Genomic DNA, 25,944 nt, shown 5'->3' on the forward strand with positions numbered 1-25,944 from the left:
TCTGATAATGTCTGTGACTGCTGTGTGCCTGGGAGCTGGTGTGATGTTCAAATTTGGGTATGTCCACATGTGTCTATCTCCTGATGCCTTGGTACAATGGCATACTCAACGAAGACAGACGATCTCTCTGAGCCTCTGAATGCACCTGGAGATCAGCTCCATCTGCCAAGCACCTAAACACCCTAAGGAAAAAGAGAAATACATACTTTAGAAAGATCAAGCGCACCATAGCAGACTTCTTCAGCCACCAACTTGATCAAGCAAGAAATCGTCCAAACAAACTCTTCGATCTGATCAAATCCCAATCTAAGGATGCTCCCCAATGTCCACAACACATAGCGTGCCCGCAACCCAATTGTGAAGAATTCTCGGCCTTCTTCACCCTGAAGACAGACACAATCAAGAATGACCTCCTCAATGACCTTATCTTACACGCGGGACCGCACACGAAGACCTCCCAAGTAATCCAATTTGCACCAAACCATTTCCCATCAAAGCCCAACCTAAAAATCAATGCGGATTGGTCTTCCTTTTCCATATATTCTGAAGGGGAAACAACCATTACAACGCAACTTTTACAACGAACTACCATTACAACGAAATTTTTACAACGCAAAAACTTTTACAACGCATACCATTACAACGCAGGATTTTACAACGCAAGTACCTTTACAACGCATACCATTACAACGTAAGTATTGGTAAGTATATAATTATTTTTAAAATATTATATGTTTGGGTTTTTGGGTAAAGGGGTATTTTTAGGGTTCAGGGTCAGTTTTCAGTTTTTGGGTAAAGGGGTATTTTTAGGGTTCAGGGTCAGTTTTCAGTTTTTGGGTAAAGGGGTATTTTTAGGGTTCAGGGTCAGTTTTCAGTTTTTGGGTAAAGGGGTATTTTTAGGGTTCAGGGTCAGTTTTGGGTTTTTGGGTAAAGGGGTATTTTTAGGGTTCAGGGTCAGTTTTGGGTTTTTGGGTAAAGGGGTATTTTTAGGGTTCAGGGTCAGTTTTGGGTTTTTGGGTAAAGGGGTATTTTTAGGGTTCAGGGTCAGTTTTCAGTTTTGGGGTAAAGGGGTATTTTTAGGGTTCAGGGTCAGTTTTCAGTTTTTGGGTAAAGGGGTATTTTTAGGGTTCAGGGTCAGTTTTCAGTTTTTGGGTAAAGGGGTATTTTTAGGGTTCAGGGTCAGTTTTCAGTTTTTGGGTAAAGGGGTATTTTTAGGGTTCAGGGTCAGTTTTTAGTTTTTGGGTAAAGGGGTATTTTTAGGGTTCAGGGTCAGTTTTCAGTTTTTGGGTAAAGGGGTATTTTTAGGGTTCAGGGTCAGTTTTCAGTTTTTGGGTAAAGGGGTATTTTTAGGGTTCAGGGTCAGTTTTGGGTTTTTGGGTAAAGGGGTATTTTTAGGGTTCAGGGACAGTTTTGGGTTTTTGGGGTACAGGGTTAATTTGTAAAAATAAAATAAAATTATATTTAAATTAAATTAATTAAATGTAATTAAATAAAAATTAATTATATTTTAATAATTTAAATTAATTTAAATTAAAAAAAATATTTTTAGGGTTCAGGGTCAGTTTTGGGTTTTTGGGGTACAGGGTTAATTTGTAAAAATAAATTAAAATTATATTTAAATTAAATTAATTAAATACAATTAAATAAAATTTAATTATATTTTAATAATTTAAAATAATTTATATTAAAAAAAATATTATATACTTACCAATATTTACGTTGTAATGGTATGCGTTGTAAAGGTACTTGCGTTGTAAAATCTTGCGTTGTAATGGTATGCGTTGTAAAAGTTTTTGCGTTGTAAAAAATTCGTTGTAATGGTAGTCGTTGTAAAAGTATGCGTTGTAACGTCATACATCCATTCTGAAGAAGCCATATGCAAAATACTTCGTGCCCTGAACCCAGCCAATTACTTCACCGATCCTCTCCCTGCTAATGCTGTTAAAGACTTAACTCCACTGCTCCTACCTCTCTGGCTAAGATCATAAGTAGCTCACTTCAGCAAGGTTGCATCCTGGACACCCTCAAAGTTGGACAAGTCTCACCCATTCTAAAGAAACCCACGGCCGACCCCACAGACCTAAACAACTACCGCACTATCTCCAATATCCCTACCTTGGCTAAACTATTGGAAAAATGTGTACACCTCCAGCTAACAAGGCATATTGACCACTTTGACCTCCTTAGCAAACACCAATCTGGCTTCCGGGTCAGAGCACGGAGTCTGCCATGACACATATAATTGATGACGCACTACAAATCCTTGATCAGAATGGATCTTGACTACTCATCCAGCTAGATCTCTCCTCAGCCTTTGACACGGTCAAACACGAAAACCTGATAGATCTTCTGAAGCATAGAATGGGATTGTCAGGATTAGTGATAAATTGGTTTACCTCATTTCTCCAAAATCGAACTCAACAATTCAAGGTCAACAACGCCATGTCCAAACCCATCCTAGTAACGTTAGGAGTAACGCAAGGATCCTCTTTATCCCCGACACTGTTTAACCTTTTCATGGAACCTCTCACTGAAATTCTTCAACCATCCAACATGCAATACCTCATGTATGCGGACGACACACAACTATTCTTTAAGATCCAAACCTTAGAAGACATCAAACTACTTAACACAACGCTTAGGAATACCCAGATATGGCTGGCAGAAAACCATCTCAAACTGAATGCCCTAAAAATCGAATTCCTGTTAATAGCTCCACCCGCCCAAGTCCCCATAATGCAAGACTGGATAAAACACATCACAGCACTCAACGTTCAACCAATCATCGTCGACTCAGCTAAATCTTTGGGAATAACTCTTGACATTAACCTCAATATGCAAAAACACATCAGCAATGCTACTAAGGGAGCAAATTTCCAGATAAACACATTGAGGAAGCTGAGGGCCATATGTATCAACATTCCGTTTTGCGATTCCTAAATAGCGATTTTTAAGGAATCGCTATTTAGAAATCGCAAAATGGTATGTATGTAGAAAATCGCTTCTTTTTAGCGATTCCTTAAAATGCCTTAATTGCGATTAGCAAATTGCTAATCGCAATTAAGGAATAATTTCCCATTCATTTCTATGGGCCAGGAGGCCCATAGGAATGAAGGGGAAATGTGCGATTAGCAATTTGCTAATCGCAAATTGAGAATATTTTCAAGGGTGCAGGGGTGTCCAAAGGACACCCTGCTGCACCCCTGAAAATGACATGTTTGCGCATATGGCGCACATACATGCCCTAAGGGCATGTATGAGCGTCACATGGCACCTTTTGATTTTAAAAAAAATGCTTTTTTAAAAGAATTCGCAACTTACCACCAACTAGAATTTGGTGGTAATTTGCGATTCCTTAAGGGCATTTTGGAATGTATTTTTCCCTTGATACATTGCATTTAAGGAATCGCAAAATTTGCAAATCCTTAAATGCAATCGCAAAATAAGGAATGGCAAATTTTGCAATTCCTTATTTTGCACCCAAATTGTTTGATACATTCCATTTTGCGAACCCATTTGGCCTTGATACATATGGCCCTAAAACCCTTCCTGCCACTCAATGACTTTAAGCTGGCAGTCAAAGCGCTAGTTATCCCCAGAGTGGCTTACGGAAGCATCTCTCTTTGCGGCCTACCCAAAGCTACAACGGCACCGTTAGGAGTTTCAATCAATGCTGCAGCGAGACTCATCACTGGTTCTAAAAGAAATTCCCACATCTCCCCGGACCTAAAATCCTTTAATTGGCTACCTATGGAAGCCAGAATCCATTGGAAAATAGCATGTATGATGCATAAAGCCATGCATCGGAAAGCTCTCAGCTTTCTAGCACAGAAACTGATGATCTCTGGTGGGATCAGATTTTCAAGAAGTGCGGAAACCCTTACTGAAACCACAAAGATTCAAGAAGAAGAAAACATAAAACCGAACTTTCTCAGGGTTGGCACCCAGAATTTGAAACCAGACTGAACCCCTCGGGTGCTTCATTTAAAAAGGAGGTAAAATCAGTTCTCATGGCCAAATTCACCTGAGTTAGGTTCAAAGATATATCGCGACCTAATGTACCCTCGCTATTACCTTATGATGACAAGGACCATCTAAGCAATCTAGACATTTTATCTTCCTTTTATTCGATGCAAGGGGATAATTTCTAGCTATACCTTACCACTGTGCCTTTACAAATTGTTTTTATACGTGATTTAACTAGCCTGTTATTGATGTAAAAAGAACTGTATTTACTGTAAAGCGCTCTGATATCTGCAAGGGTCTTGTTTGCGCTCTATAAAACTTTCAAAATAAAAAAATTAATAAATCACTAGTATCAAGTATTTGCACAGGGATTGGCTTTACATTGAATCAGGATGGTTGCCTGCAGAGGGGCGGGTGTAGCTTAACAGGTGAGATTTGGTAGGTGTGAGTCTGAGATTTTCCAACCATCTCTGTAGTGTACCCTACTAAGAAATATTGTTATGCTATAGGAGGCTATCATCTGTAGGAAACTGTCACTTGTACTTTATAGGGTCCACTCCAATTAGATGTTACAAAAGTAATAGAAAAGGTGTCATCCAATATTTGAAAAATGTGTTTCTATGTAAAAACAAGTGAGTAAAGATATGCACACGTTCAGCAATAGGTCTGAAAGTTAGGGCTGCCATGCTAGAAAGAGAGCTGGGAAGTTTGAACAGATATATGTGAGGGATCTATGGGCCATAATATCAAGAAAGGGCGATACATTATCGCCGCTTTTATCGGCAGGAAACAGCCGCTAAAACGGCGATAATGGGCTTGATAATATGCTCTTGTGAATTTCCATAGAAGCCCAGGTTCTGGTGTTAAACTAGGCTTCTATGGGAATTCACAATGGCATATTATCAAGTCCGTTATCGCCGCTTTAGTTTCCTGCCGATAAAAGCGGCAATAATGTATCGCCCTTTCTTGATAATATGGCCCTAAGTTTTGGAGCATTTACTATCAAACAGAAAAAGTACAAGCGAGAATGTTTCGTAGGTTTGTTCTACTTATTCACGCCGCTCCCCTCTCCTCCGAGAAACACAGAAGAACCACTTCGACAGAAGATGATTGTTATCTATCCTGCTCTCTGCTTTTCCATCATGGAAAATATTTTTGGACATTGTCCATGAACCCTAAGTCCCCAATCGAAAAAACTGTGAAAACCTCTTCTCTTAGGGCCGAAGTTCAGTTGTATGCCTTGAAAGGATGCCCTGGAACAGGTCATGTGAGAGACATTAGGTCTCAGCACAGCTGAATAATTACCTTTATCTTTATTGTGTAGTGTGTGGAACAAAGGGCGAAGGGCTCCTCTAAAGGAGTGCTTCCTAGCTTCGAATGGACAGGAGCTTCTCCTGTGATGTGTAGTGTAGTTCCTATATTCCCAAATAGGCTCTGCGCATTGGAATAATATAAACAGCAGTGTAGACGTAGGACTGAGGTCGACTAGGTCTCTACTGACTATATTAGACTTAATTAGTTTTGCCAGCTAGCTCAGAGGTCACTAGAAACTTTCTCGAATAAACAAGGAGGAGTTTAACTTCCCTGGATAGACAAGAAGGGATTAGCTTCTGACAACCATATAACATGACAACTTTGCTCCCTCAGAATAAGATTGTATCTCTAGAGTAGTGTGAAAACAATAGACAGCTATTTTACTCAGTCAATCGTGCATACTTAGTTTCACCAGAGTGCAGAGAAATAGAGAGACAGGCGTTTTCAATAAAAGGTGTTATTTATTGAGCAGTCTTCTTTCTCATGCAAGGGAAATGAATTGCCACAATTGCAATACTTAACATGAAGTAAAGTGCGTACAGTAAAAGTAGTATTATGAAATAATACTGTAAAAGCATGGATATGGTTTCTTAGCCATATGATACTTTAAAATGGATAAAATATATAGATACATAAAAACATTGACTAACGTACTCAACTGGTGCCTCTAATCTACGCCTACCCCGGTGTACCTGACCTAAGCCTAATACGTGGGAAGGAGTAAGTAAGAAGCAGTTTAAGTTAAGTTGGTTTTTGCCAAGGAATCTGAATCAAGAATTCTCTTAAGGGTTTAGTCAGCTCCGTACCTTGGTAATAGAATGTAGGAGGTCTGGTATCTCTCTCTCAGGACTCGATATCCCAGAAACCCGCAAGGGTGGCTGGAAACACCGGAGCTGGATTTTCTCGGCTGGAGAAAAAGACAGCGTCTTTCTCAGTGTGTCAAAGGGGAGGGGCGGCGTCCGTGGGCTCTCGCATCAGCTGGGCTCTCGGGCAAGTAGATAGCCGCTCTGCTCCAAACCACCGTGTGTTTGCTTAAGGCAACGTTGGTATATTTATACCTGAAAGGTGCCAGGTTTGACGTAAGGTTGGACATAAGACGTCAATAAAAGATGTCACTAAGAACTGGCCGTTCTTTCAGTGCTCGCAGGAGTTCTAGGACAAATCAAAACAAAAGCATGGGGAATTCCCAGGTTGCTGGAGGTTTGGTTTGTTTAAAGAACGCGTTGTACTTTCTAGGACTCTAGGGGAGTAGCCTTGCCGTATTTGGACTGCATGGGCTATTACTAAATATGGGTATGATTCTTATGCCTTTATAAGGATATTATTTATTATAACCATACAAGGGCATAAATCGGGAATATCGAATTAGGGTCCTAGATAGAAACACAACAGATGAGCCCAAGCGAAACCAATACTGACTGTGCCAAACCCTAATAACCAGAGTCCCTGGACCCAACGTCCAACTTTCCAATGCATTAATGGAGGGGGGAGAAGGGGGAGAATCCCCCAAAGCTTTGGCAATGGCCCTGCACCAGGTTTTGCCTTTTCACAGTGAATTGGTTTACATTTCATCCATTACTATTTGTGACCTGTCTTGTATCCTATGTGGGCCCTGCTTTCTATTACTTGTGCTTTTCTCTCTGTGGCTTTTGTGTGTCCCATCAGTAAATTATATGCTGCATCTTCCTGCCTCTGAACAACCAGTGTTAGCTGTGATTTGTGTACTACTGTGTTGTGTTGGTTCTGGGTGTTTCCTCTGAATGTTTCTATTCTGCTTCTGTTCACTGCCTATATATTGTTTCATTGCTCTTTTGGGGACACTTTGTCTCTTCATTTTACGGCTGCCTCGAATTTCCACCTGCTGAACGTGGGTGCTACTCGGCATTCAGACATCTCATGGGATGTGCTTATTTCTGCCTCTGGGCGCTGGTCTCCCTAACTGAGAATCATTTCTACCTCGGTGCTGTATGCAGACCATTCAGCAGTAGGTTCTGACTCTGAACTGTTTTACGCAGTGATCTGTCATGTTCCCAACCTGTATGAGACTCTACTAAGGGTGTTTCCTCTAACTCTATTTCTGGCTATGTCTAAGTACTACTCTGCATCAGGCTATAATGAAGAAATATTTAATTTGAACGTTGGGGTTAAGCTTCTGAATTGTTCTGTCTGACTTCCGTGCCACTTAAAAACTGAGGGGCAGGTTTACAAGAAACTGACGCATCTCTGCGGTATAGCAGAGATGTGTCAGTTTCCTTGCCCCGTTCAAAAACCCCTGTGCCACCATGGATGCCTCGCATTTACAATGCAGCGCACCATGGCACAAGGATTGACAGATGAGTCACGCAATGCATCTGTTGGCGTAATAGTCACGCATTTCTGGAGTTGTGTCGCAAGCACAACGCAACTCCGGCAATGATCTGTGAGGCCTATACTTATTGTGCTGCGTCACTCCTTATGCCTGCTCCAAGCATGCGTAACGTTTTGATCCAGTGGCATCCTAGAAGTGGCGCAGTGAAATCTTAAGATCTATAAGATTTCACTGCAGCACTTCTATGAGGCTTTTTTGCGTGGGAACCCCAACTCTGCATACATTATACCTGACGCAGGTATAATGTGACGCAGGGCTTTACAACGTGATGCATCTCCCTAAATGCGTCGCGTTGTAAATGGGCCACAACGTGGCACATTGTTTAAGCCGCCGCTGCGTCACAAAAGTGACGCATCAACGGCGCAAAAGTGACGCAAGGGGCTTGTTAATATGCCCCTCGGTATTTTGCTGCTCTGATTCAATTTGTCACATGTGAACTGTTTAATTTGTAATTCAGGGTGGAGTCAGAACTGTTAAATTGTGTCTAGGAGTTGTTTTTTCCATCAGTTTCAAGCTATGATTTAACCATATGCCAATATCTTACTGACCTGCTGCCACTCTCAGGATCACTGCCAGGCTTGCTCATACATCCTATTCCATTTTGACACATCTTACACCGGCGAGTGTCCGCTGACACACTGGATGAGTACATTTAAACCCCTGTCGACCTTTGAGTAACCAAGACATGGTGCATCACAAACTGTGCCCTGAATTCCACAACCCACCAAGGCTTGACATATTTCTCTGTCTGAACCATTCATCTTACAAGTCATGACCTAAGTGAAAACTTTACCTGGGACTCTATGAAGCTGAGCACCCGCCTGCGCATGACCAGGACTTCCTGCATAGAAGAACACCCATCTTCACAGGGCACGGCATCTGATCCCCAACACTGGGATGTAATGCTGCCCTCCTGCTCAAGCAATCCTCCGTCCTCTTACTGGTGCTCCGCACACAACCCTGCCACAAACAGCACCCACATACACTTGGCACATAGTGCTGCCTACTACAACGCAAGACCACCAGCCTCCCTTGTGTGTCTCCTGTCCATGCGCTCTCCTCGCCATCTCTTCTCAACCAATCCTACACCTTGCTCATAAACAAGAGCATACAGCAAATAGGGTCCCACAAACCCCTGTTACTTCCTGTTCCTGCCACTGCTTTCATGATCCATTAATCTGGATTAGCCAGGGCAGTGCCAGGGGCATTGAAGAGTGGGTCGAGGAAGTAGATGGGTCCCTTTGTTACATTGAAGGTCGCAGAGAATTCTGATTGTAGTTTCGAAAACTACAAATGATGATGCGTGATTGATGAGCGGAGAGTGCTGTATGTCAGTTCTCCAAAGGTTTATTCTTGTTGAAGACTTGAATACTCCAGGGTGATGATGAAAAGTACACGTTCTACATGAGCGATAAATCACAAACTTTTTGCCATGTGTGATGCAAATGCCACAGCAACACGGGCATATTTACAAGAGCATTGCACCACCAGAGCGTCACTTTTTAGAACACTCCGAAGGCACAATGCCCTGCTCCAAATTTGCAAAGCAGCATCAAGCCACATTGTGTGGCTTAACGCAGAAGTGACTTAATGCTGCTTTGTAAATATCATACTTTTCATGCAGGTAGCTGAGTGAAAGGGGCGTAAAATGGGTGCTGCTTTGGGCGTTCTTTCACAACGACCATTGCTTTTTCACACTGCCCTAGATTACACGGATGTGTAAATCTGATGCAACGCCAAAAAGTAAGGCCACTGAAAAGCAGGCGTTACATTGGCACAAAGAGGAGAGATACTTTGATTTCTCCTTGTTTTTGGTCTTTCTATGTGTGCTCCACAGGGCTTGGTCGCCCCACTCACTGCTGCCGCTCCTGCCTGCCTTTACCGCCTCCTGCCTGCAGATTCCTTCGCTCGCTGCCCGCTGCTCCTGGGAATTTCCCGCTGCTCCTGGGAATTTCCCGCTGCCCGCTGCTTCTTAGAATTTCCCGCCGCTGCCTCCCTGCGGCCCCGCCCCCCTGTGATTCCATTCGCCGCCCCGCTCCCGCCACCCAGCTGCTCCTCCCTCCCGGCTCCTTACTTATGATGCCCCCAGAGCGACTGCGCAGCGGACGCACGCAGCGGGAGCGCCGATTGAGCGCCGAAGGTGCGCCAAAGGTAAGCCCGTCTGTGCCCGTCTGCGCCTGGCCCGCGCCCAGCGCCAGGACCCCTGGCCCTCCCCACTGAGGCAAGACGACCCGACTGACCTACGATGCCGCCACTCTCAACGCACTCAATACCGGCCGGACCCACGCCTGCTGCCGAGCCACCCCGAGACGCACCCACGGACCCTTCACCTGCTGCACCTGCAAGTTCACCTGCCTCCGAACCTGCCCCGCACCCGCCAAGACAAACACCAGCAGCAACCACCTCAAGTGCATACTGATCAACACCCGCTCCGTCCACAGACACGCCGTGGAACTCTGGAACCTCCTCGACGCTACATCACCGGACGTTGCCTTCCTCACGGAAACCTGGATGAACGCCTCCTCTGCACCCGACATCGCCATCGCCATCCCGGACGGGTACAAGATCATCAGGAGGGACCGCATCAACCAGACCAGAGGTGGCATCGCCATCGTCCACAGGAACACCATCCGCATCACGACCGACGCCAACGACTCCTTCGCCGCAGCCGAACATCTCCACTTCCAGATTCACACCGACCCTAAGACGACCCTCAGAGGCACCCTCGCCTACAGACCCCCGGGACCACGCACACAATTCTACGAAGACATCACAGACTTCATCAGCCCGCATGCCCTCCCCTCCACTGACTACATCCTCCTCGGGGACCTCAACTTCCACCTAGAGAACAACAAGGACCGCAACACCACCGCCCTGCTGGAAAACCTCGCCAACCTCGGACTCAAGCAACTGGTCAACACCCCCACCCACTACGCCAGCCACACGCTTGATCCCGTCTTCTCTTCCAGCATCTACATCACCTTCAGACACGCCACCGGACTCCACTGGACCGACCACAGCTGCGTCCACTTCAGCTTCAAAAGATCCACGACCCACCACCACCCGCAACAGGTACCTCACAGGAATTGGAGCAAGATCACCGCAGACCAGCTCACCACCTCCCTCAGCCAGAGCCCACCCGCCAACACAACGGACCCCAACGAAGCAGCCCGCAACTTCACACAGTGGCTGACTGCCTGCGCCGACGACCTCGCGCCACTAAAGAACCCTCCCAGCAGACCCAGAAGCAAGAAGGCATCCTGGTTCACCGACGACCTCAAGGACTCCAAGAAGACCTGCCGCACCCTCGAGAAAGCCTGGCTTCTCGACCGGACCACCGACAACATGACCGCGCTCAAACACGCTACCTGCAAGCACCACCAGCTCATCTGCACCACCAAGAAGAAATCCCTGAAGGAACGACTGGACAACAACGCCCACGACAGCAAAGAGCTCTTCACTATCGTCAAGGAGTTCTCCAACCCCAGTACCGGCACCAACGACATCACTCCGTCACAAGACCTCTGCGACTCCCTCGCCTCGTTCTTCCACCGCAAGATCGCCGACATCCACAACAGCTTCGGCGCCCCACCCACGCACCCAACCGTCGAACCAATGCCCCCCACCACCACCCTTCACACCTGGACCACGGTGACCCCCGAAGACACAGCCCGCACGATGAACACCATCCACTCCGGATCACCGACCGACCCCTGCCCACACCACGTCTTCAACAAGGCCGACTCCACCATCGCACCCCAACTCCGGAACATCATCAACGCCTCCTTCAACACCGCCACCTTCCCGGAGAGCTGGAAGCACGCCGAGATCAGCGCCCTCCTGAAGAAACCTACAGCGAACCCCACCGATCTCAAAAACTTCCGCCCCATCTCGCTCCTCCCTTTTCCTGCTAAAGTCATCGAGAAGATCGTCAACAGACAGCTGACCGCCTTCCTCGAGACGAACAGATCCCTCGACCCCTCGCAGTCCGGCTTCAGAGCCAACCACAGCACCGAGACCGCCCTCATCGCAGCCACCGACGACATCCGGACCCTGCTCGACAAGGGGGAAACAGTGGCCCTCATCCTCCTGGACCTCTCCGCTGCGTTCGACACGGTCTGCCACCGCACCCTAGTCCAGCGCCTCAGCAAAATCGGTATCCAAGAGAAGGCACTGGAGTGGATCATCTCGTTCCTCGCCGGAAGAACACAAAGAGTCCGCCTCCCCCCGTTTCGCTCCGAGGCCACGGAAGTCATCTGCGGCGTCCCGCAAGGATCTTCACTCAGCCCCACCCTCTCCAACATCTACATGAAACCTCTTGCAGCCATCGCACGCCAGCACAACCTCAACATCATCTCTTACGCCGACGACACCCAGCTGATCCTCTCCCTCACCAGAGACCCCGACACCGCCAGAACCTGCCTACACGAAGGGATGAAAGACGTCGCCGAGTGGATGAAGGACAGCCGCCTGAAACTGAACTCGGACAAGACGGAAGTCCTCATCCTGGGATCTTCGCCCTCCGCCTGGGACGACTCCTGGTGGCCCCCAGCCCTGGGCACCACACCCAAGCCAACCGACCACGCACGCAACCTGGACTTCATCCTGGACCCCTCCCTCTCAATGACCAGACAAGTCAACGCCGTCTCCTCATCGTGCTTCAACACCCTGCGTATGCTTCGCAAGATCTTCCGCTGCATCCCGACCGAGACCAGGAAGACTGTCACCCAGGCACTCGTCACCAGCCGACTGGACTACGGAAACGCCCTCTACGCCGGAACCACAGCCAAGCTACAGAAAAGACTCCAGCGCATCCAGAACGCCTCCGCCCGACTCATCCTGGATGTCCCCCGACGCAGCCACATCTCCAGCCACCTGAGGAACCTGCACTGGCTCTCCGTCGACAAGAGGATCACGTTCCGGCTCCTCACCCACGCACACAAGTCTCTCCACGACCTGGGCCCCAAGTACCTCAACGACCGCCTGACCTTCTACACGCCCACCCGCCAGCTACGGTCCACCAGCCTCGCCCTCGCAGCCGTACCACGCATCCAAAGAGCCACCGCCGGAGGAAGATCCTTCTCTTACCTGGCTGCCAAGACTTGGAACTCCCTCCCCATCCACCTTCGGCTGACCCAGGACCAACTCGCCTTCAGGAAACAACTCAAGACCTGGCGGTTCGAGCAGTAGCATATCCCTCCCCCCAAGCGCCTTGAGACCCTCCCGGGTCAGTAGTGCGCTATACAAATGGCATGATTGATTGATTGATTGATTGCATTCTGCTGCACACATTCAAAGAGCAAATAGCCTTTAATGATTGTTTATGTGCAGGAAGGTGCCCATTCCTGCACATAAACAACCATCCCTGCAACACAGACACCCTTGCACAATGGCGCCTGCATTGACGTTAGGCAGCTTTTCACAAGGGAAAAACACAGGGGTGCGCTGTATTCTTGTCAATAGGGCGCATCCCTGCGTTTTTTTTAAAGGACGCAGCACTGCTACATTGCTTGCAGCGCCGTACCATTTATTTGTATATATGCCCCACAATGTGCACAATCATTAAATTAACTAAATAAACAATTCATTTTTCCCTTGGCATCTTCCCTCGAAATCCCCCCACGCGGCCCCACCGCCCCACTGCTGTTACCTGCATGGACCGCGGGTGGCACAATGAGGAAACACAGTTTGTCTCTAACCCCTGGGTGAACACCCACTAATCATTTCAGCACGCTGTGGGTGTGGGTGTGAAACTCTACACCGACGATCTTTTACAAAATCACACAATTCACGCTATAAACACTGCGCGCACCAGGTCAGCGCGTCCTGCAACTTTAGACTTTTCAAAGTGTCTTTAAAACACACCCGGGCTTTCCCATCAGTTCCAGACGGCGCACGAGACAGCTTTCCATTTACAAGTCTGGGACGGTTTTCCCGGTCTTGACAGACAGATCATTCGTCTCCGTTAACAGACGGGCTGATTTGTCATGCCTCAAACACGCCATGAAGAGAGCTCGGTTTACTCCGGTCACGTGGGAAGGAGTAAACTGGCTCCTAAACACCACGGGAGGCCCCAGTCTGAGAGTGCCACTGTTCAGAGATGCGCAGGACACACACCAGCCTCTTTCAGAGCATTCCGCGTGGGGGAGGGGCGCGCTGCAGGAGCAGAGCTCTGTCTGTCCGGTTCTAACCTGCAGCTGTGGCAACAACACACTTTACAAGTCGCGCATTTTGCGCCAAAAGGGTTAATACAAATTCCTGCTACGAATATGCAAACAAACAAAGGCCAAAAACACTGAAAGAATGTCTTCCTTATAAGTTGATAGTTTTCAATAAATTTAAGCAAGGACTAGGGGCCTCATTTATGAGGCTGTGCGTCACTTTTACGCCGCCGGTGCATCACTTTTTGTGACGCACCAGCAGCTTAAAAAATGTGCCTTGTTGCACCATATTGTAAACCCCTGTGCTACATTATACCTGCGCCAGGTATAATGTATGCAGGGGGGGCGTTTTGACGCAAGAAAATGTCCTAGAAGTGACGCCGTGAAATCTATTTCTTACGCCTGCCTCACAGCAGGCGTAAGACCTCACAGCAGGCGTAAGACTGATGCCGGCCCTTTCACATGGGGCTTGCCCCATGTGAAAGGACACATTGCTGGAGTTGCGTCACTTTTGTGACACACTCCAGCAATGCGTCACTTTTGCGCCATACAGATACGTCCGAAATACGGACTTATCTATAACTCCTTGCGCAATGATGCGTCATACTGTAAATATGACGCATCATTGGTGTCGCAAGGAGGGCCCAATGAAAAGGGACACATCGCTGTTTTCACGCAGCGATGCGTCACTTTTCATAAATGATGCCCTAGGTGTCTAGTCTGCCCTTCGATGTTTTATTTATTTATTTTATTTAATGCGATTTTATATAGCGCGAACATTAACCGAAGGTGTCAGAGCACTTTACAAAAGAACCAGTTGCGTTACGTAAGTACTTTGGATTATAAGAGTTACATAAGAGATATAAACAGGATAAAATTGCAAATGTACAAGCTGTAAAGCCACTCAAGGAAAACATACCAATAGATAAACTCTAAAATCACATAGGGGTGGTAGTAAGTACAATGGTCTATTACATATACTAGTGGTTAGAGTTATATATGTGAACAATCTGAACATTCTTTGAAAAAAATGTAGAGTTGTTTTTAAAGTGTGTTTGTATTGTGAAATGTGTTGTTACTTAGCGGAAATCTTCATTACCCCAAATAAGGTCCTCCTCGTCCCCGCCCTATTGTCTCCCTCCCTCCTGCTGTTGTTGGGTCTGGTCTTCTTACTGACAGAATGGTGAGGGGTGGGAGGGGTTTATATGCTAAAAAATAAGGAAAAGACTATCATTGGTAAGGCCTGTCTGGAGGGAGGACATTCTGTAAGGATTGGAATGAGGAGGTCCTATGAAGGGGTAATTGGTTCACACTAGAAATCCATCATGCATCTTCCATCCTCCACTTTAGAACACAACTCATGGTCCTGCTTTTAAAGTCCACCTAATAAATGTCGAATTCCTGATCAGCAAACACTGGATAATTATGACATTGGAGTTTCACCTCATCCCACTGCCCTCTTTATTCTAGAAGGTTAGGCAACCCCCAGCATCTACTTCCATCTGCCGCAGCACCAAGCCCTTCAGATTGCGCCTGCTTCTGTCTGTCCTTGTCGCTAATATTGTATTCTTTCCTTTACCTTGTGCGGTGGTCTGATGACTAGGTTTGTGCCATATAAATCAACATTCATTCATATACAAATAACCATTATTAAACCTGCCAATCTATCAAGAAACGTATTAAATATGTAACTAAATGTATTGTATTGTATTTATACGGTATTTGTAGCGCAAACTATCACACAACGGGTATCTTGGCGCTATAGTACATGAATCTTCAACAGGCAGTGGAGGGGAAACGGGCGTGGACTAAACAGGCAGTTCCAGAGCTATCAAGCTCTAGGAAACAGCCATGTTTTGATCTTCTTCCTAAAATGTAGAAGATCATGGAGCTGTCTAAATTCCAAAGGGAGGCTGTTCCAGAGCCTGGCAGCGGCAGAGCTAAACGCCCTGCCTCCTGACTTAGCACTTCTAATTTTCGGGACTTTCACCAAGCAAGCGGTGGCAGAGCGAAGACATCGAGTTGGAATATACCATGTAAAGATCTCTTGGAGAGGTACAGGTCCAAAGCCGTGAAGGGCCTTGAAGACCAGGCATAGAGACTTACACTGGACCCTCTGCATTATAGGCAGCCAATGAAGCTCTGCAAGGGCCAATAAACCCGACGAGCGTCATCGTTTCATCAGTGCCAATTTGGCCGCCACGGTTTGGATTCTTTGGAGGCGCTCAATCAAGAATTTAGGGGCCTCCAACAGTAGGGCCTTACAGTAGTCTAGTCTACTGAGAATGATACTACCAACGCTCAGGCTGCCTTTGGCAGCAGCGGGAGGATCTTCCTTAACGCTTTAATCAGGGAGAAACAGTTCCCCACCACCTTATTTACATGCAGTTCCATGGTTAAGTTAGCATCAAGCATCACTCCCAGATTACGTACTGCTTTAGCTGGAGCCTGATTAGACGTGGTTGGAGGAGGCCAAAAATTGTCCGGAAAAGGGGGAGGGACCTTCCCCACGGCGTAGTAGAAGACTTCAGTCTTATCTGAATTGAATTGAAGTTAGTTAATTCTTTAACCAGTGGGCAGTATCCTGCATGCAGTTATGGAAAGTTGCCAAAGAAATCGACTGATTTCCCTCTAGGAGAAGAAGAGTTGGGTGTTGTCGGCATAATTCATCACTTTCACACCATGCGCTTTTATGATTCCAATCACGAGTCTCATATAGATATTAAAAAGAATAGGGCTTATCGCCGAGCCCTGAGGAACGCCATGGTGGATGTTGGAAAACTTAGACTGATACGGCGGGAGGGAAACCGCATGACATCTGCCAGATAGATCAGAGCGGAACCACTCTAGGGCCGTCCCTGATACCCCAACTTCTTCCAGCCTGGTCGGCAAAATACCGTGGTCGACCGTATTGAAAGCGGCAGACAGGTCAAGCAATATAAGAATGCCCGATTGTCCCCTGTCTGCCCGCAGTCGAAGGTCGTCTAACACGGTCACTAGGGCAGTTTCAGTTCCATGGCCAGGTCGAAAGCCAAACTGAACATCGTGCAACCTGGAGTTAGATTCCAGGAACTGAGACAAAGTATTGTTGACCATTTGTTCAATGATTTTCATCGGGTAAGGTAAGAGAGAGATTGGTCTGTAATTACCAGCGCAGGTTGGGTCAAGTGTCATTTTTTCCCGGAGTGGAGTAACCACTGCCCGTTTCCAACATGCTGGCACTGAACCAGAAATTAGAGAGCTGTTACCGATCTGACGCAGAGTAGGAAAAAGCTCAGAACCCAGCTCCTTCAAAATTTTGGGAGGAAGAGGGTCTAGGGGGGACCCCGAAGACACACTCACAGCAGCTCTAAATGTATTTTCGGTCAATGGTTCTTAGCCTGTGGTTTGGGACTCCTCTGGGTCCGCCAAGCCTACTTAGCGGGTCCTCGACTGCTTAGAAAATTAAATAATAGTAACAGATTAATAAAGTGTACATAAATAAAGAAACACAATGTACAGCTGAAAATTTTAAAACGTTCAATAAATGTGAAGGAATTTAAAATGTGAGACTGAATTTTAGCTTGGTATTCTCAGATTCATTTGTGGGAGCAGTGCAAGTGCATCAAATAAAATATAGTATGGACGATGGGTGGCCTCAATTGAATTTAGAAAAGCTTCAACCTTCCTGTTAACTTTTTGATTTTATTATATTCCTTGAGAATTAAATAAACTATTACCTAATGTGTTTATTTGTTTGATAAATGCTTGTTTCTGCATTTATTGTGAATTGTGTTGTGGTCCATAACATCAAAAATGCTTAGGTCGGGGTCCTCGGCTTCCAGTAATGACTCAGTGGGGATCCACAGGCTCCAGTAATTATTCACTGAAGATCACTACATCGAGATGAGAAGAGCCTCCTTTGATAAGGGACATAGTTTAGGATTCTGAAAGGAGCTGCGGCATCCTCAGGAATGGGAGGATTAGAATTATTATTTGAAAATAATCGAAATGCAAGGAAAGACTGATAGATGGCACGGGGCACACTGACACCAACAGCCTCTAAAGGTGTGCTCTGTATCCCCTGGTTTGCAGAAGGCATGATGCACATGATGCTAACTGTGCCTTCAGCAATGCTCTTTCTGAGAATATGAATGGCACTGCTCCACTGAGACAAGAAACAAATCAAAAGCAATAGGTCAGAATACTGATCCACACCAAAGATTTGAATAATGAGAAAAAATTACGCAGACTGACCGAACACTCCAGTTGTCTCAATCCGTCCAAAGCTAATCATTACACAATTGTGTGCTTCTAGATTGTTATGCAAAAAGCATGTTTTCCAAACCAAATCTACTTCTATCAAAGTTCCAATTGGATCACCAAGAAACTAGTTTAGCTGCTCTTTGAGAGTGTCATCACTTTTACAGACTTTTCATCTCTAGTGCCCAGTGCAGAACCTAAACTGAAATGTGGGGGATTTAGCAAATTTTTGTTTTTCAAGACTAAGCCACTAAAGAAGTACTCCAATGCCCCCCCCCAGATCCCACCCAATTACCTTGTCCTTGACAAACAAATCTTCAAATAACTGGTCTTGGTTCAAGGTGATCTCTCACCCGGAAATCTCATGCATCATTGCAAATCTGAAACCGTCTAATGTCCATGACCCAATCCCTTGGAGAAATCATCAGACAGTCGTGAATTTCCTACCATCATTATGTGTATGACAGTCTGCTTGAACTGAACAAAACAGAGATCCTTCTAAACTCTTCTCAATTCGGTGATAACTCTGTCCTTTTCACCAGGCCTGGGTGTCATTTCAATAACGCCAGAATAATCTGAGTAACTACGCATTACTCTTTGACACGGAATTACAATAATTATGCAAGTACTCCTCCTTGTGTAATTTGGGGGATACATTCCTAATGCAAGAGCACGTTTTGCAACCGCAAGCAGCCGCCATGCAACCACCATTTATTTTCTTTTGCATTTAGCTCTATATCTTAGCACAGAAATGCATCCTCGCAACTATTTTAGACACCAGGGTGCATTTTGTGCTAAGATAATATTGCTAAATGCCCAGAGTAAGTTGTGGAACATCTTACCTCAAAAGCACATTTATTGAACATGAGCAGCTGCTCGTGTTTGCTTTTGTGTTCTGTGGCATTTAGCGCTATTTCGTAGTGCATATATGCATATATCCCTCACATCCGAAATGGATGCAAGAATTCAGTTTTGCACTAAGAAGCAGTGCTGAATGCAGAATTACTCTTTTTGTGGAATTCCACAAAATCTAGCAGAATTTTTGGATAATTCTGCGTGATTACACTACACAGAATTATGCCAGTCCTCTTGATTTTGGCCAGATATAAAAAGTTTCTCTTGTAAGTGTGTTGTACTACTGGAACTTTTGGTGCAAGTCACTCTTAAGTAGGGAAAAAGATACAATTACTCCTATAAACAAAGATGTGAATTGTGCACAGTGTGTTCTGTATTCATTATTAGAACATTGGAATGTTGGGAGCTCCATTGAAGACAATGGAGTGCTCCATGCTTTTACGGGCCGGTAAAGGCCCGCAAAACAACATTCCAATGTTGTTTTCAAAGGCCTCTCGGAGCCCGAGGGAATTTAAACCCCTTGAACTCCAAGAGGCCTTTGTTTTATTTGTCGGAACATTCTGCCCTCTAGTGGCAGAATGTTCTAATAGCCTTATAGCCCTTCGTAGCTGGGCTATACCAGCTATTAAAGTCCCGCTCCCTTGTTAAAGTCCCTCGCCGTAGGCTCGGCCTTTAACACTGGAGCAGGACTTTAATAGCCGGTATAGCCCGCTACGGCGGGCTAAAATATATATTACAATTGAAACCATGAAAGTGTGATTTTTCTTTATGAAGTGGGACATGATCACTTAAAAAAGGGTCATAGTTCTGATGGACTGGGCAGGTGGCTGTCAAGTTACAAGGGAAAGGCAGTGGTCCAACCAGGGTCATCTCAGAAAGTGAACGCACTCCCTAAGCCTAGCCATTTTTAGATTCTTAATGAATGGAAGCTGGTTGGGCAGAACTCTTCATTCAGGAGTAGTGTATTTCACAAGCTACTGCCTTGTACTTTGAAAAATGTGCACTTATGCTTTTTCTGCTTGCTATCAGATCTCATGAGGGCAATGAGACTCTGCAATGAGAGACAGGCTTGTAGAAAAATATGCTTTGTGCATCGGGGCAGTCTAACGACCGTCCTTTATAAAGTAGTATATATTGGGGGATCCAACTATTGCCAGAAGTTGTCTTGTGGTGGCATCAGATTCATGTATCTCTCCAGCTCCTTGATAATGTCGGTGGATGCTTTCTGCTTCTGCCAGGAGTGATAGCATCCATGCCAGCACCTTGAGACCCTTACGGGTGAGTAGTCACGCTTTACAAGAGACCGGATTGATTGATTGATTACTAGTGGTTGCTTTCTGCCACAGCTGGAAGTGATGACATCCATGCCAATGGTGATGTCTGTTAGAAGAAGAGGGTGTTGGTTTCCAACGTTTGCTGAAAATCATACATTCACAGTAAGGGCGGGGCAGGAGGTAAAAGGGACACCAGATAGTTCCTCGGCCACGTCAAACTATAGAGAAAGTGCGGTTGACCATCCTTTTAAAAGGAGTGGGGTAAACAGGGTCCAAGGAGTGACCTTAGTGTGTCACTATGCACTGGGTGTACTAGGGAAGAAGTCAAAGACACCAGTTTTCTATCAAAACAAGAGGAGACAGGAGAGGTTTCAAAGGGGGGAGTCCTGCACATTGATGAGCTTCCACAAGCAAAGTGGAGAAGCAGGAGCAATTTGTGGAAGACTCTTGGCCACACTCCAGGCAAGGAGGTGTTCTTTTGTGTTGAGTTATAAGCTGGAAAAAATGATAGGAGTGGGAAGAGCAGGAACAGCAAGCAGGGGATGGATAGTCACACTCCCTTTTTCATGTGTTCTGCTTCCAGGTCAGCCAGGCTAGAAAAAATTTGGAGAAATCCTTGATATTATTAGAAAAAGTAGAGGATAAATGTATTCAACAAGTCATATAACCAACAGGATAACCGAATTGCAAGATACCACATAAAAAAAGAGGGCAGTATGAGGTTATATACCCCTACTCTCAATATAATAAGTTAAACTCAATTTTATGTCACTTATTGTGCCCAATAACCATACAAAGACAGATAACCTTGCATATGGCCCTACTCCATCACGTTAATGCAATAATATCGGACTAGGTGCTATTTGGCCTGTTTTCACATGGTTGATGCACAGTCTGGTAGTTTGATTTTGAAATAACTGTGATTGTTAGAATTATTTTATGGAGTGCCCCTTTTATTTTTAGTTTGTAGTTTTTTCCATTATCAACCTGTGGCTATCCCTGCAACCTATAGTCATAGCACCGGAAAATTATTCTAAAGCTTTTTAGTGCTATGCGCATTTACTATGTACACATGGTCACGTCATAAGTGGCACAATCCGCTTCCGCATTAAAGCTTGCACCCCCTAGTTCAACTTTATATAAATTGTGTCTCTTTTTGGCTCATGGCTGAGGGGGTCACCTGGAGGGTGATGATAATAATAATAATAATCCATATTTGTAAAGCACAAACATATCACCCCTTAAGGTTTCAAGGCGCTGGGGACCGTTGGGGAGACTAAGAGAGCTATTGCCCAGAGTCACATGATGCTGAGCTGCCGCCAGCTCCGGGGATTGAACCGCAAGCCCTGCGCTCTGGAGTCAGCCGCTCTGGCCGCTGCGACACACCGCTCCCTAGAAAGCTAAAACAAGCTTAGTTACTAAGACTAGTAGAGAAAAATGACTTTCAAGGTGAACTTGGCTAATCTGACTATTACAATATGACTCCTTTTCACGCTCAGCCTCTAGGTAGATTCACCAGCAACTGAAAGAGGAGGCGAAAGGCAGCATCATTTAGACTTGACCAAGGCAAAGAGGCTTCCCAGAATGATAACTACCACTATTTCATGAAGATAAGTATGTCCAGACAAATAAGGATTTACTATTCTTAACTCCACATATACCTTCATGACATAAATATCGTCAATTTACACAGATGGGGAGCTATGGATAGTAAATATATACTTATCTATATACTTAAAATCACAAAATTGAAGCAGTTGAAACTCTGGCTACAATATTTTTGTAGGGTGACATTTTTGTACTTTCTATTCTCACATACAAGATTTCTGAGAGGAAGCTTTGCAAGCATAATGTTGGCAGAAAGTGCAGCCCATGAAGCCACCTGGCATATGTCTCCAACATGCACATGCCTCAATGAAGCCTTTGCATTTCTGAAGTGTGCCCTGCCATCCAGTGGAGATTGGAATCCATGTTGTTGTGTTCACCGCAGTATTATTGGGTTCATACCTGATAGGTCTCCTGTGTTATTGGTGTCTGATGGACAAGGAGGGGCTGCTCGTGGTCTTCTCCAGCTCTGCTAAAAGAATGTGCAAGGACAACCGCTTTGTGGAAGCATATGGAGGTTAAGAAGCGTATGCTACTTTTTCCTCCTTCCTTCCAAGATGGATTTCGACGTGGTCATCTTCCCTTGCATCAGCGGTTACAACACATGCACCAGAGAAGTGGAAGGGTTCTCTTCTCTGCCCTGTTAATCTGAACAGTGCAACAGAGCAGGGAGATTCAAGAAAGCATATCCATCTACCAATACTTGCCACTAAGGTAACAAAAAGTTGGTTTATCAATCCAAGATCCCTAGTTCATTCAAAATAAAAGCCTAAGGCATCCTTGACGTCCAGGACTTTGGTAGGAAGGACAGATGAGTCAGGAGAATCAATCCTTCTCTCTGGAACATTGTGAGGCGCCCTCAGGCACACAACGCCAGGAGCTCACCTATGGTCCAATTCAACAAAGCCTTCTTCAATGACAGAAGGTTCTTCTTGCAGGAAGTGACCAGTTCTAAAGACTTGTTCATCAGTCTAGCTCCAACCAGATTCAGGTCCCAAGGCACGGTGGGAAGCCGTAGTGGTGGGAACACATGCACGGGCCGGCCAGATGTCTACGGGCAATCAAACAGAATAGTCCAGCATTTCACTTACAGTTTCCGATAAGCCATTCTTTGTTTGGAAAAACAGTCATAGTGTTCATTCTAATTGCAGCAAAATGTATATGCAATATAAAAAAAATACATTACAGGTCACTGGTGTAATATATTCCTGTATTGTCAATGCCATCTCCGACTCTGTTGAAAGTTCTGCCTTGTGCTGTACGATGTCATTAGTAATATAGGATAATATTAAATGGTTGTCTCAGGGGCGGCTCCTCCATTAGGGCGGAGGAGCGTCGACCTACTCGCAGTATGAGAAGCAGAAACATAAAATGGTAGAACTACCATTTTATGTACCTTTTATACTAAAATGGCTGCACTGAATCTGCAGTGCTTTTAGAAAGCCTCACCGTGGCCCATTCAGAGGCACACAATGTCTCTTGGGAACACATGTCTCAGCCCTCTTTGACTTGTAGACCTCCTATGGGCCTCCTCCTCTCTGGCAAATGTCCTACGTTTCACCTCACAGACTCCTCAAATGGGAATATCCAGCTTCGGTGCAAGCAGGGCCAGACAGGCTTCCTACTCCACTGGCCATTTCCCCAGCGGGCAGGAGCTCTTGGAGCCAGAGGCTGGTTTGGTAAGCCCAGGGCCGTTCCTGGTTCCTCTCTCCCTTTATCCCGGGATTATTTGAGGAAGGTATCAAGATAGAGAGAAGTAGGGGGAGGTAGAGAGAAAGTGATCAGAGAGGGAAAAGAGTAGAGAGAAGAAAGAATGTTTGGATGGAAAGAGAGATAGTGGAGGAGATGAAGGGAGTGGGGCTGGTTTGAGCATTTTTCCCAAGGTTCCACTTTTGGTTCTTCACTCTGGCCCTGGGTGCAAGGACTTTCAGAGACCCAGGCAAAGTGGTATGCTGCTGTTTTGATGTCCCGCCTCTTTTGGCAACTGGGCCATGCCCGAGGTCTGTAGTTGTAATTTGGCGACCCCTGGTGGTTATGTTATATTGATTTGTATAGCGCACTAATCATCCAAGAGGGTACCCAGGTGCTTTGGCAGGTGTGTAGGTTGTGGTGGTAGTAAGAGGCCTAGCCTGGGTCTGGTGGCTTTGTAGACTAATGCATCCACTACAGGGGCCTGTGTTTGACCTCATGGTCACAGGTTCAAATCCTCAGCCTTTCATCCTTCTTAGGTCAATAAAATGAGTACTGTTGGGTAGCAATAAACATCTGTTATTCAGTGCCAAGATACCCTTGGGTGAAAGTACGCTTTACAAAAACACACTATGTTATGCAGCCCAAGCTCTGCTCACTCCACTGATGAGACAACATTCTTTGGGTGGAGTTGAGGCCAAAACACAACACTAAGAAACAAGAAACAATGAGATTCCAAGTGCTTTTAATGACTTTAAAAACTCAGCTGCCCTGTCTAGTGCTTCTGCTAAGCCTGTCGGGCTTCTGGCCAAGCACGCTGCGTGATTAACATTCGGCGACCCTGTGCTCTGAGCTGAGGTCTCATATTTCCAATTTTCCCCCTGCAAACTTCATTACACTCCTCGTAGCCCTTCAGACCTTGAAAGGGCTAAAAACATAATATTATCGATTCATTTGTGGCTCTGTATAATAATGACAAAATGGGCAAACACTGTTCTGTTGCCCTTTTGCTAAGAAAACTCCATTATTAGGCTGAACTTTGATGCCGTGATATGTACAGCAAACACAATATAGTGTCTATTACAGCAAAACTATCTCTGGCATGTAAAGGGATCTCTTTGCTCAGCCTTATTAATCCGCCGGAGCAGGAAATTTAGACAGCTCTTTGAATATTACAGCTGCTCCTTTCATGCAGGCAGGAAATTATATTTCTTTCTTAAAAGCAAAATTAAACAACTGACTGCATTTTTTTTATCACGAATCCACATTTTTAAATGGGGTTTAATTTTGCTGAAGGAATGCACACGTTCCAATCAGAATGATTATTTTTTTTATCTAAAGACATGAATAAAATATGCTGATTTTCCTGACCGCAACAAAAAACACAGGATTTGTAGTCATGAGCCTGCAGAGATTACAATTGACACTTCATGCTGTTTATATGAATTTTGTGGTGGTTAGATGACTAGAAAAGGCAATAAAATCACAAAAAAATGTTATGTTATTTATTTCATTGTGTGATTTATCAGACAGCTCCAGAAGGCAGGGGAGCATCTTCCAATGCATCATCATGGGTACATACAAAGCATGAGAGAATACAGTGACATGCAGGAATGTCCACAATGTGTATTGAGGAAAATACTTGGGTAAGCCATGGCGACATTTTTGTTACGCTATTATAATCTTGAGCAAATTCCAGCATTTCGTGTTTGCTATACGAAATTTCAAAAATGGTACCATTACACCATGTCGCGTAGATTGAAGCCCTCTTGGTAAAACTAGGGGAGCACAGGAACAGTGTGAAGAAGAGAATGTGAGCGGCTGATGTTCAGGGTACTTGTGTCTTTTTTTACCTATTTTTAGCATGAAAGCCACTTTTGCATCCAAAATGGTCCCATGGGCAAATTTTCTGCTAAAATATAGAGCTAAACGCAAAGTTTGCATTTAGTTTAATTTGTCCGAAATGTTGCATAGTTACGCAAAAGGAAATTATGCAATTAGAAACACATTTAGTGGATCACAAACAAAGCATCACTTGGGGATGGGAAGGTGGGAAGAAAGGTGGACTGAGATGTTAGAAAGATTGTTCAGGAGCGGTTCTGAGACCTTTCCTGAACTGCACCAATGAAGAAGTAACTCTGAGACACAAGGGGAGGTTATTCCAGAATCTCCACCAAACAATTAGGGATGTAGTTTAGTCAGTGATATTTGGGGTTGTGATTCTCCAATTTCTCAAATAACAAGCCAATAGGTCTCGCTTTTGGGACGTTATAAGTATTTAGTTATGCAGCACAATTTCCTTGGTGCATCAACATAAACTGTTGCATGGCTAAACACTTTAAGGTCCCAAAGGCGAGGCCTATTGGCTATGCCAATGCTTGTTTTTCCTGGCGGCCAACCAAAGCCGAAGGAGGGAGAACCGAGATTATTGTAAGTATCAACCCAAACCTACAATGGAACCTTTCTAGTA

Source organism: Lissotriton helveticus, chromosome 10 (assembly GCF_964261635.1).
Source record: "Lissotriton helveticus chromosome 10, aLisHel1.1, whole genome shotgun sequence".
NCBI lineage: Eukaryota > Metazoa > Chordata > Amphibia > Caudata > Salamandridae > Lissotriton > Lissotriton helveticus.